Consider the following 16,496-nt stretch of genomic DNA (forward strand, 5'->3'; position numbering starts at 1 on the left):
ACGGGAATGGTGGCTAAGGTGGAATGCTCTCTCCAGGGAAGTTCGTCCAGTGCCTTCATTATAAAAGAAGAAGAGTTTGGATTTGATATCCCATTTTATCATTACCCTAAGGAGTCTCAAAGCGGCTAACATTCTCCTTTCCCTTCCTCCCCCCACTACAAACACTCTGTGAGGTGAGTGAGGCTGAGAGACTTCAGAGAAGTGGGACTAGCCCAAGGTCACCCAGCAGCTGTATGTGGAGGAGCGGAGACGCGAACCTGGTTCACCAGATTACGAGTCCATCGCTCTTAAACCACTACACCACACTGGCTCTCTCAGTATATAATTTTAGGTACCAGGTGAAAACATTCCTCTTCAACCAATCCTTTGGCTGATTAATATTCTACAGCCTTTTAAATGTGTCTGTGGGAAGGAGGGGTTGTTGTTTTGCTGTTTTGATTTAATTATTTACTTGATTCTATCCTGTATTTTTTATTCTGTGAACCTCCCTGAAATCTTATGGCGAAGGGTATATAAATACAATAAATAAATCCTCTTGGATTAATGTGCAAAATACAGTTTAGCTATCCACCAGATTTCATGCTTCTCCAAATATTGCAATGCAGTTTCAAGCACATTTTGAGAGTAAATGTGCATTTAAATATGTATTAAAAATCCACATTTAAGGATATGCTGAGTAATGTGGAAACAGAAGGAAATTTCGGGTAGAAAACCATGTGACTGGAAGTAGACGGATTATGTCATCCCTGACTTCTTCTCTGGAGTATATTTATTTTAGAGATATTTATCACACTCTTCAGAGCAGCTGACAAGTTTAAATCAAAACTGCACTAAATGTAAAAGGAAGAATGAGAGAATGAGTATTTAAACAGGAAAGGGGTTACAAACAGTAGCAGCAGAGTGATAAAAGTCCAGATTACAAAAATAGGAAACTCAGCATTTTAAAGCATCTCTCTCTCTCTCTCTCTCTCTCTCTCTCTCTCTCTCTGTGTGTGTGTGTGTGTGTGTGTGTTAGGGTCATACAAGCATCCTGAGGCAGAAAATTCTGAAGTCGGTGGCAACACCAAGAGAGTCCTAGCCTGGTTCACAAGCTGGAGGGATGTGAAGAAAGGCTGGAGTTAGTGATCTCCAAGCAAAGCAGTTCACTGAAGGCAGGAATGGGGAACCAGTTGCCCACCAGATGTTTTTGGACTCCAACTCCAATCAGCCCCAACCAGTCTGGCCAAGTGACAGGGATGAAGGGAGTTGTGATAGCAGCAACATCTGGAAACTCATCTGGAAACTCAACACTTCCCTGATCTTGACCTTGGAGAAGTGGGAACCTTATGGTTTTAAGGGTTAACGCTAGCATCCTGAATCAAGTATAGAAATGTATCAGAAGCCAAAGCAGCTATTTAAAGAGGGACTTTGTTTGATCCATAAGCCTGGTCCCAGTTAGATGTTACACTTGAAGCCCCAGTCAGAGACCAGTGGAGGCCAGTGGAGACTAGCTGCACTAGGCAGTTGGACATCCCTGCCCAATCCAACCCACCCACCCCCTTCAGCCTGTTCCAAATGTTGTTTGGATTTCCATGTACATTGCTGTATTTTGTACTAAATGTCATTTCCAGGCCTGGATAGCTCAGTTGGTTAGAGCATGGTGCTGAAAATGCCAAGGTTTCAGGTTTGATATGGGACAGTTGCATATTCTTGCATTGCAGGGGGGTGGAATCGATGATCCTCAAGGTCCCTTCCAACTTTAATATTCTATTCTTCTTCTTCAGCAACAGCTTCATGCATAGCATATTGTATGTGTCCTCTTTGTACATCTGCATGAAACTAGGCTTGGACTTGGTCAGCTGAGCTCACCTAGGACTGTGTGTGCTGAGGCTCCAGAGTCCTCTTGGAATGCATGAGGGCAATATCAGCTACCATAATAGACAAGCAATAGGAAGGTTCTCAAATGGCCAGGTCTAAAATAAATACTAGGGTTCCTGTCCTGCTACTGCTGAGTTTGCCTGATCAACAAATAGATGTATTCTGCCTGCTGCATTTCAGAATCCAGCATGGGCAGCTTTCAACAGTGGGGAGATGAATTGAGTCTGGATTTGAGTTCTCTTGCCCATAGCCATGTCCCAGTCTGTTCCCAGTCTGAAGCTTTGCCACCAAGTCCTGGTGAGGGGAGTGAAAAGGTGAATACCAACAACATAATGCCTTGGAACAGCATCATTATCCTTAAATTGCAGATGTGAACCATCAAAGCACATTAAGAAGCTGAATGCAGTCCACCAGTCACAAACTGAAAGCCATTGATAAATCTCTTTGGTTTCGCAGCCTATCTGGCAGTGGAAACAGGAGAGCTTGGAAAGCAGTTGGCATGCCACAATACACAGCTGGCAGGTTGTGTGCAGCTTGGCAGGTCACAAGTTGTGCTGGCCTGCAATATGGGTACATGGTGAGAAGTTGCCACTTGATAAATGGTCATCCGCATTCACCCACAATGCTCTGGGTTTTTTGTTTCTGGGCTGGTGGTTCACTTTGAGGACAAGAGCATCCCCGTTGGTTCTGTAAAGCTTCATATTGGTCCCATCTGCAATTTGAGGATAATGGCACTTAGCTCTATCAAAAGAGGATTACAGGATTTAGTTCTGAAGCCCAAGATCCTTGGATGGAATTTAATCTGTACTCTGAAGCTGTGAGACTCATTTTGGATTCTGGTTTTGTTTCATATTCACCACTGGCCTTCTCCCAGCAGATGGGAGTTGGACCTCTCCACGTCGAAAGAAAAGGAGGCAAAGAAACAGTTGGCTTAACTCTGAGCTTAGCGTTGCTGCAGGGTGGCTCCCCAAAGCCATGCGAAATGAGTGGTTTGACATTGACTCTGATCAAAAAGCAACAGGGTTAATTTAATTATTCATCTGCTTTGAATATCAAACGGGAAGAATATAAATTCGCTCCACTCTTTAAGAAAATGAAGCTGTCCAAATCTCAAAATGACAAGATGAGAAGGCAGGAGAGAGGGGGGAACTCAGGATTCGAATGGATCTTGAGAAGAACTAATCGTGTTCTGAGCCACGGACGATCCGTTTTCCTCTAAGATACTAACGTGAGCACTTGGCTCCTTGTAATTGCAGTGTGCCCTTTTGAGTCAAAGGCAGCTCCCTTCTATGATACTTAACTGCTAGCTTCAAAAGATTACAACTGTCCTTCCCGTAACCTATAACCAACAATTAAACCCTACAGAGAAGATTTGCTCTTTCCCCTCAGGGGTTTCTATCAGAAGTTTCGGCTGACAGAGCAGGTGGAAGTACACTGGACCTTGGAAAAGGGCTTAGCTGCTAGAAGATCATCACCCATGCTGCAAATTAATAACATTTATATCCAGTTTCTTTAAAAGGCAGAGAGCAACTTCCAGGAAAACCTTGTCATTCTTTGCCAGAGCACTAAGGCCGTCCACACCTGCTTGTCTTCAAAAACGCAGCAAGAGCTGGTACTCTCTGACCATTCACTGGAAGTCATCTAGATAGCCTCCCACCTTGTTTTTGTAGGTATGAATCATGGCCAGCCCTGTGACTAGACAAGGGTAGCGCTTTTGCTGCAGCAGAAGGAAAAGAGATTGTTTCCACTGTAGCACCTTGACACGTAGGAAGCAATCAGAATGTTGATCCATCTAGTATTTGTGGGATAAACAGCCTCACATAACCAACATGCTTGAGTCTATTTAATTCATGAAGAGGTTAATACCATAGAGTAAGCTGTCCTGCCAGGCTTAGCTATGTCCACTTCCCTTACATTAGGAGGAAATGGTTCCTTTCCCAGTCTACCTGAGAAGCTTGATGTTTGAAGGTGGTTGTTCCAGCTCAGACTGCATTGCTCGCACAGACACTCTTGAGTTCCTTTACCAATAATCTAGAAACTGCCACCACTTTTTAGCTAAGCCAGGTTTTATTGCCTATGAAACTTTCTGAAACACAAGAAACTGAACTTGGGAGAGTTTGTAAGTAAACCATTTTTTAACTTACTAAACATGAGATCTTTTTCCTATACTGTGGGACTATATCACTTGAACTACAGCTAATTTGCCAGTGTTAGGAAATCCAGCCCACACTCTTCTTCCTGCATGGTGATCAATTCTGTAAAATAAACATATAATGTGATGAAGGGTCCTTTGTGGATTATTAGGTCAAGAGTCAGAATGGAATACATTTCAGGTCCAGCTCACAAAGCAGGTGTGCAAGAACTGAGCAGTTCATCTTACAACAGTTGCTATAGTTTTCTTGACAAAACAGATTAATGATGATGGACACTCAAGCTGGACACTTTCACAATTCCCAGCCCCTGGAAAATGTGCAATCAATTTTCTACCATCAATAGCAGCAATCTGTTGGGAGGGGTATCATGTATTTTGCAAGCCAAGAGTTGAAACAACCTTATTTATGGGTGAGCTTACTTAGCATCAGAGATGCGCTATTTCAATCCCGAAGTGTTTCATTTGACATATTTTGTTAATGTTGAGTGCTTTGCCACAGGAGATTGTCAAAACCTCACTGATGCAAGGAAACTTCTTTTGCCTTTTTGAGATGGATGAGAAGTGGCAAATTTACACATCCAGGGGATGATGGGGAATTGTAAGTTAGGAAGCACAGAATGCAGTCCTTCACTCATTATTGCTAGGAAGAATCTGATGGGATTTACACAGGGCTAGAGCAGAAGTTGTGTCCAGTAGTAGAAACAAATATCCAAATAAAACTTTGGATGGTGAGTTTCATAACAATTACAGTTGGAAGGTGATATGTAATGTTTGCCTTTGTTGCCTCAATCTTGGATTAGCTCTTGGGACTCTGGTTGGTCCAACTGGATGTGGCTACATCTTACATCTAGGAATTGACATTGGAGGAAATTTGTTTTGTGAATAATCTTCTAAACCAAAATATGGAGATGCTACATCGTTGAACTTGGCCTAGGAGCCATGCTGCATATATTCTCTTAAGGGCTGTGTAATTTAGTTATTCTGCTGAGACAACTGCAGACCAGACCGGTCCAGCTCTTCTGCTGGACTCATCACTCAGATGGCGACTCTTGCATTGATGTCATGGGACTGAAGACAGTGAAACTATCCTGTGTGTCAGGAGTAGGATGAGCCAGAGGGGCACAGAATGGTGAGATGACAATCCCAGGAGGTGGTCCAGTGGGCTTTGGGGAGCCTCCACTAGGGGAGAAAGAATCAGAGACTAGTAACAAGGAGAGGGAGAGGCAAGTACTCCTTGCTTCCCTGACCATACCCTCCTCACAGCATGCTTGTCCCATCTTCCCACTACAACATGAAGGAGAAAGACGGGCAATTGAGGGGACAGCAACTAGTAAGGAGGAGAGAATGCCTGAGAGAACTCCACTTTGCTATTTATGGGGAGAGAGGAGCGCAAGAGATCAATTCAACTTTCCTAAAGCAAGAGCACAGCTGGGCCGTCAGGGTAGTAAAAGAGAGGATTAGCAAAGCCTGTATTGTGTAGCAAAGAATAGAGGCTTATCTATGTGTATTGGCTGAAGAGCCTCAGGAGATAATGTACCAAAGCCTCCTCTCAATAAAAGTGAATGGGAAAACCTCAATGAGTCGCAGCTCAATACCTGAAGTGCAGAGCACTCTGTATATTTGGGACTCCAAAAGCCAGACTTGGCATCTGTTGTTTCTGATGATCCTAGGAAACAGGAAGGCCACATTCAGAAATGGAACACTACCTCTTGACATTCCATCTCTAAAACTCTTTTTTTTTGGAAATTCAGCCTAAACATGCAAGGGCAAAAAGTGTGCTGGAGTCAGAGGTGCATGCACTGGGCATTGCCTACCCAATATTCCCACTGCTGCTAGCCCTGCAGCCTCCACTCCTAACCTTTGCATATTTAGCTTGAAGATTTGATTGGAGCTTCTCACTGCACTTGGTTGAATTCACTAAGAAACAACCCGTCCTGCCCAAACAGGAACCCTGGATTATAAAAGTATCCAGTCACAAGGAGGCTCCTAAGAGTGTTGTTATTATTTCATATATTTATGTACCACTTGATACTGGAACAGTCTCAAAGGCCACATTCACTATGATACCACTTTAAACAGTTATGGCTTTCCCCAAAGAAACCTGGGAGCTTCAGTTTGTTAAGGGTACTGAGAATTGTTAGGAAACCCCTATTGCTCTCACAGAGGTACAATTTCCAGCGTCGCCTTTGAGAGAGATTGATTGGTAAACCACTCTGGAAATCACAGCTCTGACTGGGAAAGCACTTTAAATGTATGGTGTAAATGTGGCCTAAGTGAATATTTACAGAAAAGTAAATTATCTATCTATCATCTATCATCTATCTATCATCTATCGTTACGCATACACTCACACAACCAAATGATGAAATTAGAAAACTAGAATATCACATCAAACAATTTTTAAAAAAACTCTAAAGGAAAAATATAGCAGCACATTTTTTTGGGGGGGAAATATCTAATGAGTCAGGGAAATGATTCAGTAGCCTTCCCACCAAGGACCTGTAAATTGGGTGAAAGATTGGGGTGAACTATAGTCTGCTGACGTCTGTACCCCACCCCCTAACATGTCTACATTTGGGGGCAGAGTTGCGTACATATCACAAAACCCCCTTCACACATTCTGTGCTCTTGTGCTCAGGCTGAACACCGGGAGATGGCTTATGAAAGACATTCACCCTCCATTTAGAACTGTGTATTTTTCACACTGTCCTTCATAACAGGGAATTCCAAGAAACAAGGATCCTGAAAATAGTTTCCTTGGCTTTGGAAAATATTGAGTGGGTGATGAACTTCAAAAGAAATCATTTGGTAGGATTCACCAAATAAGTGAAGTGTTATAAAAGTAATTCTTGGAAAGTCACTTTCGATGAGCGCTATCTAGTGTAGCAAAAGAAAGAAATGCAGCAGGAAATCAATAGCTACACTTTCATCTTCACCTCCAATTGCTTTGCAGAACTGAACTTCCAGATCGTGATGCACATTCCAGTGTGAGGGATCAGACCCAATCATTGTGCATTCTGCAGGTTTCGGATAAAGATGAACTTTCCCATTCATCTTAGAATTAACCCATTCTAAGGTGCCATAGGCCATCAAATCCATCCCCATTGTATAAAGGAAATTCAGAACTGTGATATCTTCAATAGATGGCTGCTAACTTCTCGAAGACCTCCATTGAAATATAGCATCTCCCTCCCCATGCCACACCAAGTATTTAACACCATTGTTGGATGGCTCTTGCCATCAAAAGGTTTCTCCAAATGTTCCGGACAAATCTGTAATTATATTTTCTTGCCCTCTGGTTATGAATGGGTGAATCTGCCAATTTTGTTTTCTTTTTACTTCTTGTTTCTCAGTCTTAAATTCAGTTCTTCACATTTCCACATCAGTTGGCAATTCCCCGCCAGCATTTTAGTGAGAATGTCTCCTACAATACATATGTCTACATGGAGTCTTCCACAATATTCACATTTTTACCAACCAGTTCCACCAAATAGTATGCATTTTTGTATGTTTTTACCACTTATGTATTTTGATGCAGAATTAACCCTGATCTATGCATTTTCGTACACATTCATTGGCTGGAGAAGTGCACTGAAAAATTAATAAAGCTGTGAATTTTGCAGGATGGCTGTTTCAAAAAACATGAATTAGGTAGGCTCTCCTCTAAATGCAACATGAATGAAATTTCTCTCCCATATAACCTCTGGGGCTGCAGAGGGCAAGTCTTTGTCCTCCTCCATGTGCCATCCCTTCAGGTATTTGAAGGGTCTTACCATAACACGTTCTCCCTCAGTATTCTCTTCTCTTACCCATTTTTCTTTTCTTTTATTTTCTTTTGATATGGTTTGTTTTCCATATTGCTGACTATCTTCATTGTCCTCCTCTGAAACTGTTACAGTTTGCCTATACTCATCCTAAAGGGTGGAACCCATAACTGGATACAGCACTGGAGTCTTCTGACTACACACTAATGCAGAATGAAGTGAAACTCTTACATCATGGGATCTGGAAACAAAGGTTCCATTGATGAGGCCTAAAACTGCACCACCCACACACTGCTGACTCATCTTCAGCATGCGATGATCCACCACAATCCTTGGAATCTTCTCACATGTGTTACATCCAGGGCAGGTATCTCTCATTCTCTGCTTCTCCCCTAAATGAAGAACCTTTATTTTGTCTCTTTTGTACGTAATTTAGTTTTGGGAAGAATCACTGGCACATGTTATGCCCTCCACATGTGCTTGAATTGATGGGGAGAGCACTGTTGCACCATTGCCAGAAGAGAATGCCATGGTTTTAGGGTGGTATCATAAATGGCATCCGAGATTGTGATATGTGTTCTTGTGTAACACAGGGAGAAATACATTAAGCCTACTCTTATTTTATCTATTAAATTGATACCCTCTCCTTTTTCCCTATGTAGTCAAGGGCAGCAAATACTTCTGTGGTTAAAAAATACAGTTAGGAATAAAATAAAGACATATTTAATACATTTTAAAAGGATTTAAAACATTTAAAACAATGAAACACAGTAATATGTCTGAAACAAATTTAAGAATAGATGCAACTGAGTCGCGCATCTCAATAGACCTACCAAAGCAGAAAAAATTTCAGCAAGTGTCTAAAGGAGTACAGTGATGGTGCTTGCTTAATATTAACAGTAAAGGAGTCCCAAAGTATCTGTACAACTGCAACACTAAAAGGAATAATTCCTTGCAAACACAAAATGGAGATTGTGTGGCACTTGTAGAAGTGCAAAGGCACAGATCAAAGTGATCCAAAGCCATTAAGGGCTTCATATAACAATAATAATATAGCAATAATGGTGCTGGAGGAGACTCTTGAGAGTCCCATGGACTGCAAGAAGATCAAATGCATCCATTCTTAAGGAAATTAGCCCTGAGTGCTCACTGGAAGGACAGATCGTGAAGCTGAGGCTCCAATACTTTGGCCACCTCATGAGAAGAGAAGACTCCCTGGAAAAGACCCTGATGTTGGGAAAGATTGAGGGCACAAGAAGAAGGGGATGACAGAGGACGAGATGGTTGGACAGTGTTCTCGAAGCTACAAACATGAGTCTGACCAAACTGCGGGAGGCAGTGGAAGACAGGCGTGCCTGGCGTGCTCTGGTCCATGGGGTCACGAAGAGTCGGACACGACTAAACGACTAAACAACAACAACAACATAGCAATAGTAACACTTTGAACTCAACCAGGTAGTGAACTGGCAGCGAGTACAGATCTTTGAGAAAGGGGTAATATGCGGACGCTTGTGCACATCACAGAGGGATCACTAACCAGACCATTGGTCCTCTAGCAGTTTACGATCCTAGTTCCAATAATATTGAGCATCAGAATCCATGTGTGTTGTTTCCAATGCTGAGATGTGCATATTTTCATTTATTGCTGTAGGGTATGGTTTCTTCCTGGTTTGCACTTCTTCTCTTTTTAATAACTCAGAATAGTAAGATGAGGTTTTACTCTTCCATACTCCCTATTTTAGCTGAAACACTGAAATAGCACACACACACATATTCATTCCATGGTCAACGTTCACTCAGAAAGTTGCATAACAGCTTTTGTGATATCATCACAAATTATAATTCTGTCATTATGCATAATTGTTGTATGCCATTACAACACGTAATTGGTTCAGTTCAAGTTCTAATTGCATAGTGAAGAGTTGTTGTTGTTTTGGTCTCTGTGTACATTAAGATAAAACTGTAGCAATTTCATAGTTCTGAAATGAGCATTTCCCAGGTTTTAGGAGAGGAGGTTTCACATGTTTTCCCCTCTAAGCCAAAAAGTTCTCCCAAAGGGATAGATTGTCCTAAACACAATAATCTCAGAGAAAATGTTGAATTCCTTCAGATCCAAGGTATTGTTTGACCACCCAAGGGGCTTGGTTCTGGTAGTCTCTGAGATTGCCCTCCGAGAGCCAGCATAAGACACCATGGTTTATATGATAATCAGTTTGTCACCATTCCAATACATAGGCCAGGGCACACACTCTAACTTTTGTTTCAAGGTTGGAAGAAGATGGTTCAGATGGTGGTGATGGGGTTAAAATTACCCTGTATTTATGTCATCCAAACAAACAAACAAACAAACAAAAGAAAGGCTTAGGAAATCCAATGGATTTCTGAATGATCTGGGGAATTTTCCAGTAACCAGTGAATGCATTTCTGTTGTAGCTGTAATTTTGCTATGGAATGATGGATCACCAACACAATTGCACCAGCCCTGTGAAGCTTGTGCAGCCCCCAGGTTGACGGGGGAGCTCCGAGCAATGAAACAGGGCAAGAAACAGCAGGAACAGAAGTGGTGCAAGTCTTACAGTCTTACAATGGTGCAAGTCTTACAGCACCCCACCTGTTACTTTTTTCCAGGATGATGAGTAGCCATTAATGAGTACTCTTTAGGTTCAGTCAGTCAACCAGCTACAAATCCACCTCACAGTTACCTCGTTCAGCCCACATTTTACCAGCTTCTCTGCAAGAATATCATGGGGGACTTAGTCATAAGCCTTATTGAAATCAAGATACACTACATCCAGAGCGTTCCCCTGATCCACCAAGCTTGTAACTCTTTCACAAAAAGAAATGAGATTTGTCTGGCTTGTTTTTGAGAAAGCCATGCTGGATTTTGTTAATTAAAGCATCCTTTTCTAAGTGCTCACAGTCTGCTTAAATAATAATAATAAAATTGTCCAGTAGGACCTTACTTTTGTGTGCATTATTTTTATTTCAACTGCATCAGACCAACACGGTTACCTACCTGAATCTTGAGTCTGTTTAATTCTCTGTCCTATGAACTTCCTGGTATCAACGTCAAGCTCACCAATTGGTAGTTAACTGGGTTTTCTCCACCACCACCCCTTTTGAAGATGGGGACTACATTTTCCTACCTCCAGCCCACAGGGATCTCACCTTTTCTCCAATAAGTCTCAAAGACTATAGACAGAAGGTCTGAGATTAAAAGTTACTTTTGGACTATTGGGTCCTTAGGACTCATCATGCCCTGCAGATTTGAAGTATCTAGGTGAATGATGGTGAAGGCATTAAAAAGGCCTTCTTTGTGGCACCTATTGCATCTTTGAGTCCAATGGAGCTTTCTTGAGTGGCATGAGGGTTGCTTATGTCTGTCCAAGTAAACCCTGCTTTGGAATCTTTGGGGCTACCTGTTATGGTTTTGTAAGGCAGACTAAGTACAGGGACTTGTCACTTGTGACAGAATGTTCATAGATCTCAGCAGCTCCTAAGATTGTGTTTACTGAGTAAAAATATTCAAGATTACAGGTGTATCAAGGAAAACCAGAACAAAAGAAGAAGAAGAAGAGTTTGGATTTGATAACCCGCTTTATCACTACCCGAAGGAGTCTCAAAGCGGCTAACATTCTCCTTTCCCTTCCTCCCCCACAACAAACACTCTGTGAGGTGAGTGGGGCTGAGAGACTTCAGAGAAGTGTGACTAGCCCAAGGTCACCCAGCAGCTGCATGTGGAGGAGCGAACCCGGTTCACCAGATTACGAGTCTACCACTCTTAACCACTACACCACACTGGCTCTCAAAATAACATAACAAAATAACATAACAACTGAACAATGTCCTATTGTCGTAGGAACCGCTTAGCAGTTTCCTATATGGAAATCAATCTGAAGATCAGTTTGCTGCATGCATTAGTTGCCTGATCATGGAGAACGATCCATTTTTCATACACTTAAGTGTGCTTGGAATTTCTTACTGGTGCTTCTGAGAGGCTGCATGAGAGGCTGTGCTAATAGGCAGATTTAGTAGGGTTTGTTTTTGGTTTTTTTAGTGGAAATATTATTGTCCAAACTATTTCCCAAAAACAAATTTTAAAAGATTGCATTCCTCAAATGTTTAGCAGACGATCTGAAGGCCTGTTCTGACACATGTTTGGCTATGTTGTAATGCAACCAAGTTCATGTCCATGAATGTCAGATAGGATAAGAAAAACTGACACAGATAATAAATAAAAATTACAGGCAGCAGCAGCTTGCAAAAGAAGATGGAATGTTAACATAAAAAGTATCCAATTTCTCCATGTATCTATTGATTTATCCATAGCCCACAGTGCTGGCTCATTTCTCCAAGGAGAGGTCCACATGGATTTTCAGAATTCAGAAAGCTGTAAAAGTCCCTTTGCCGTTCAGAATGCTGTCTCAGCTACGACGGCATGCAATATGAATGAAACATAGATGACTGCTATGATAGATATTATTTTAAAATTCACCCATAAAATACATCAGGAAATACCTGAATTTGCTTTGCGTGGGTTAAAGTCATAGGGAAGAACTAGGCGTTATCTCAGCAAATGTAGGAGAAGACTGATGCCTTCAAGTTTACTGGTTTGCCAGGAGCAACTGGTTAGGTCAGACACAATTTGGTCTCCTCCCCCCCCTTTTATTGAAAAAGAACAGGATATTTTAATGCTATCATCATTGCAGAAGTGTCAGCTACTTAATATATCAATTGAGAATGTCTAGTAAGCCATTTTGGGACGTGGGTGGCACTGTGGGTGCTACAGAGCCTAGGACTTGCCAATCAGAAGGTCGGCGGTTCGAATCCCAGTGATGGGGTGAGCTCCCATTGCTCGGTCCCTGCTCCTGCCAACCTAGCAGTTTGAAAGCACGTCAAAGTGCAAGTAGATAAATAGGTACCACTCCGGCGGGATGGTAAACGGCGTTTCCGTGCGCTGCTCTGGTTCGCCAGAAGCGGCTTAGTCATGCTTGCCACATGACCCGGAAGCTGTACGCTGACTCCCTCGGCCAATAAAGCAAGATGAGCGCCGCAACCCCAGAGTCGGCCACGACTGGACCTAATGGTCAGGGTTCCTTTAGCTTTACTTAGTAAGCCATATTGATAGTTGGGTTCCTGTTGAGGGTACTTGGCGAGCCAACATGAGGGACTGAAGATTGGAGTGATCATTCTGTGATATTAGGGCAGGGGACAAAGCTGTATTGTAATTTTTGAATAAATGTGTTGTCATAAATAAATAAATAATCAGGACACTGATTACTACACTGGCAATTGTGGATCTACAGAAATTTGGAGCATGGCGATGTCACCTCATTTTCTTTGTTTTATTCACTGCTACTGGGGAGGGAGAAACAGGAGATATGGGGGAATTATTTACTTATGGTGGCAGCCACGCATAGCCAAAAGGATTTAATTCCAGCCTCAGGGGGTTGATTTGTAGGGCCAATTCAATGTTGGCACTACAGGTGGAAAATCCAGCAAGCTTCCCTCCCAACTGTAAACAACAATAAATTAAACAACTGGCCTTTTCAGCTCATTCAGTGACACTTGCTGCCTTCTGCCTTAATCCTCTGCCTCAGTCTGCCAAACAGAAGGGCTAGCTCTGAGAATCTGTTGCGTCTTTTTGATAAATGAGTTTTCTTTCTGATATCTTATGGGGAAAGGATTATGCTGAGAAACCAAAGATCACCGTGGCTGGAAATGGAATGTTGGTTTCCTTCTTGGAGGTGCTCATGACTGCCATAAAAGGTAATGGTAAAGGGACCCCTGACCATTAGGTCCAGTCGTGGCCGACTCTGGGGTTGCAGTGCTCATCTCGCTTTATTGACTGAGGGAGCCGGCGAACAGCTTCCGGGTCATGTGGCCAGCATGACTAAGCTGCTTCTGGCGAATCAGAGCAGTGCACGGAAACACCGTTTACCGTATTTTTCGTCCTATAGGACACACTTTTTCCCCTCCAAAAATGAAGGGGAAATGTGGGTGCGTCCTATGGGGCAAATACAGGCTTCCGCTCCCGGGCTCCGCGCAGCTCTGCACGACCCTCCGGAGCCCGGCGCCAAGCTGCGCCGGCCTCCAGAGGGTCGTGCAGAGCTGCCTGCCCTCCCGGGGTCTGCGCAGCTCTGCATTCCGAAGCCTCGGGCGCGAGACCGGCGAGGCTCCCTAGGCTTGCGGATAGCAGGCTGTTCTGGGGGCTGGGGTCGGGAGAAGCTCGGGCTTCCCCCGCGCCAGCCCCGTGCCTGGGGGGAAATAAATTTTTTTCTTTATCCCCCCCCCCAAAAAAAACTAGGTGCGTCCTATGGGGCCGTTTACCTTCCCGCCGGAGCGGTACCTATTTATCTACTTGCACTTTGACGTGCTTTCAAACTGCTAGGTGGGCAGGAGCAGGGACTGAGCAACAGGAGCTCACCCCGTCGCGGGGATTCGAACCGCTGACCTTCTGATCGGCAAGTCCTAGCCTCTGTAGTTTAACCCACAGTGCCACCCAACACCCTATTTTAGGTGAACCATGCTCAGTTAAATGTCACATTCCCTCCTGGGCAACCTTCCAGAGGCCACATGCCAGTGTGTGGGTGAGAGGCAAAGGTGGGCAGACCACCAAATGCAAATCTTACCTTTGTACAGTAGACCACTTTCTGCACACCAATTTATGTCTTCCAACCAGAAAAGCAAGATGCATTGTTAGAGTTCAAGCTAGACAAAAACATATGAGGAGGGTGCAAAGTAAGTCTGAATAGGGAGAGGGGTGTCACAAGAGAGAGGAGCAACTGAGGATGTAGTGCAGCCTGGGAAGAGTCCCATGAGCCAGCTATAAAGGTATACAGGGCCAGATTTGGCCCCAGAGCTGAAGGTTTTGCAAACCCTTCCCTACTGGGTGTCCACCTTGGACCAGGAACCACTGTGTCTCAGACTTAGAACAAGCCATGTGAATTACCATTTTTTTCTAGAAAAAGAGGTGCCAGAACTTGCCATGAAAACCTGCCTCCTTCGCCTAGAATGGCAATGGCATCCACCTGTCAGGTGCCAGAACTGAGTTTCGGCAAGTTCCAGCTGAAAAAAAGTCCTGGTGCTTAGCCTCAAATCACTCTCAGGAACAGAAGGAAATGGGTATACAATATCAGACTCTGTAACTGGCAGTTAGTCAGAGGCCTCTGAATTGATCAGACCTGGCATAGATTTGAGAGATCCCAGGTTTCTGCTCCAACTTGGCAGCACAGCAGCTACCGTATTTTTCGTCCCATAGGACGCTCCGTCCCATAGGACGCACCTAGTTTTTTGGGGGGGGGAAATAAAGGAAATTCCCCCCTTTATTTCCCCCCAAAACCAGGTCGGGGAACAGTGGGATGGCGGCACTGCGCCTCCCCGCTGTCCCCCGAGCGTGTGGGGCTGGCCGATGTCTGCCCGAAGCGCGGGGCGCTTTGCTTCAGCGTGCCCCGCGCTCCGTGCAGCAGGCTGCTATCCGCAGCCTAGGGAGCCCTGCGGGAACTCCCACAGGGCTCCCTAGGCTGCGGATATCTGCCCGGCGCGAGGGGCGCTCTGCTTCAGGGCGCCCCACGCGCCGGGCAGCAGGCTGCTATCCACAGCCTAGGGAGCCCTGCTTGCTGATAGCTTCCTGGCTTGCTAATAGCTTCCTGAAGCCTGGAGAGCGAGAGGGGTCGGTGCCCACCGACCCCTCTTGCTCTCCAAGCTTCAGCGAAAGCCTGTATTCGCCCCATAGGACGCACACAGATTTCCCCTTCATTTTTGGAGGGGAAAAAGTGCGTCCTATAGGGCGAAAAATACAGTACTTCTACTTGGTCCAGTACATGCTATAGGGCGAAAAATACAGTACTTCTACTTGGTCCAGTACATGCTACTGACCTCAGGAACCTTGAGCCAGAAGGTCTGGATCTGGGTCCAGTCACCCATTCCCACCCTGACAAAATGTATAAAATGAAAGCCCTCTACATTCCCTCACTAATTTATTCACAGTGCTCCTTCCAGCTTGCATCAATTATTATTTTTCCAAAAAAAAAAAACACAACCAAAAACAACCAACTACCACTGAGCACGACGCCTATAAGAGAAAATAGCAGTATTAAAGTAATGCCAAATTTGTATCTGATTAATGATAATCCAGCTAAAATAAATGACTGTCTCAGGAAATGCCATTGCTCCATATTCATACTGCTTGAGAGTGACAGAGGGCTCAATCAAACGCTCAGACATAATCTGCATCCAGGCTGTGAGTAAATTGGCAAAATGTCATCCCAAAGGATATTGTTTAGGAATGTTCAGAAGGATTGAAAAATGGAGCATAGTGAAAGGTATAACATATGGGGCTGCTAAGATTTTAATCTCCTGAAAATGTTGTTGGCTTCAATGATATTTTTAAATTGGCCTTTATATATATATATATATAATTTAGGACTGAGTTCATTTGCCTGCTGCCGTGGCAAGCTACCAACTCTCCTAATAACCGAGTTGTCTACAAGAAATAATTTGAATCCTAATTAAAAAACACAAGTGAAAGTACAAACAGATTTTCAGCTTAATCAAAATGTGGTGTTTTGTGTGTGTTTTTGCTGACTGCGTTCAGCAGGCTCAAATGAATACCGTGTCTTTCATTGTAATTCATTATGCTCCTCTTCATAGAGTAAATGAACACTCAGCAAGTCTTCCTGATGAATCTCCTGAGATGGCCACAACACAGTGGTGCAAATGCA

General features: G+C 43.6%; 2 long non-coding RNA genes across 2 annotated transcripts in view; both read left to right on the forward strand.

The window, feature by feature from the left end:
• Positions 1-16,496, forward strand: part of LOC310746269 — a 467,056-nt gene that overhangs the window by 30,821 nt on the left and 419,739 nt on the right. The window lies entirely within an intron of this gene.
• Positions 223-6,538, forward strand: LOC310746312. Its single transcript, XR_014540616.1, has 2 exons — positions 223-331; positions 1,016-6,538. It is a non-coding gene; the product is annotated as an uncharacterized lncRNA (long non-coding RNA).

This window comes from Podarcis filfolensis, assembly GCF_964270895.1.
Source record: "Podarcis filfolensis genome assembly, chromosome: 12".
NCBI lineage: Eukaryota > Metazoa > Chordata > Lepidosauria > Squamata > Lacertidae > Podarcis > Podarcis filfolensis.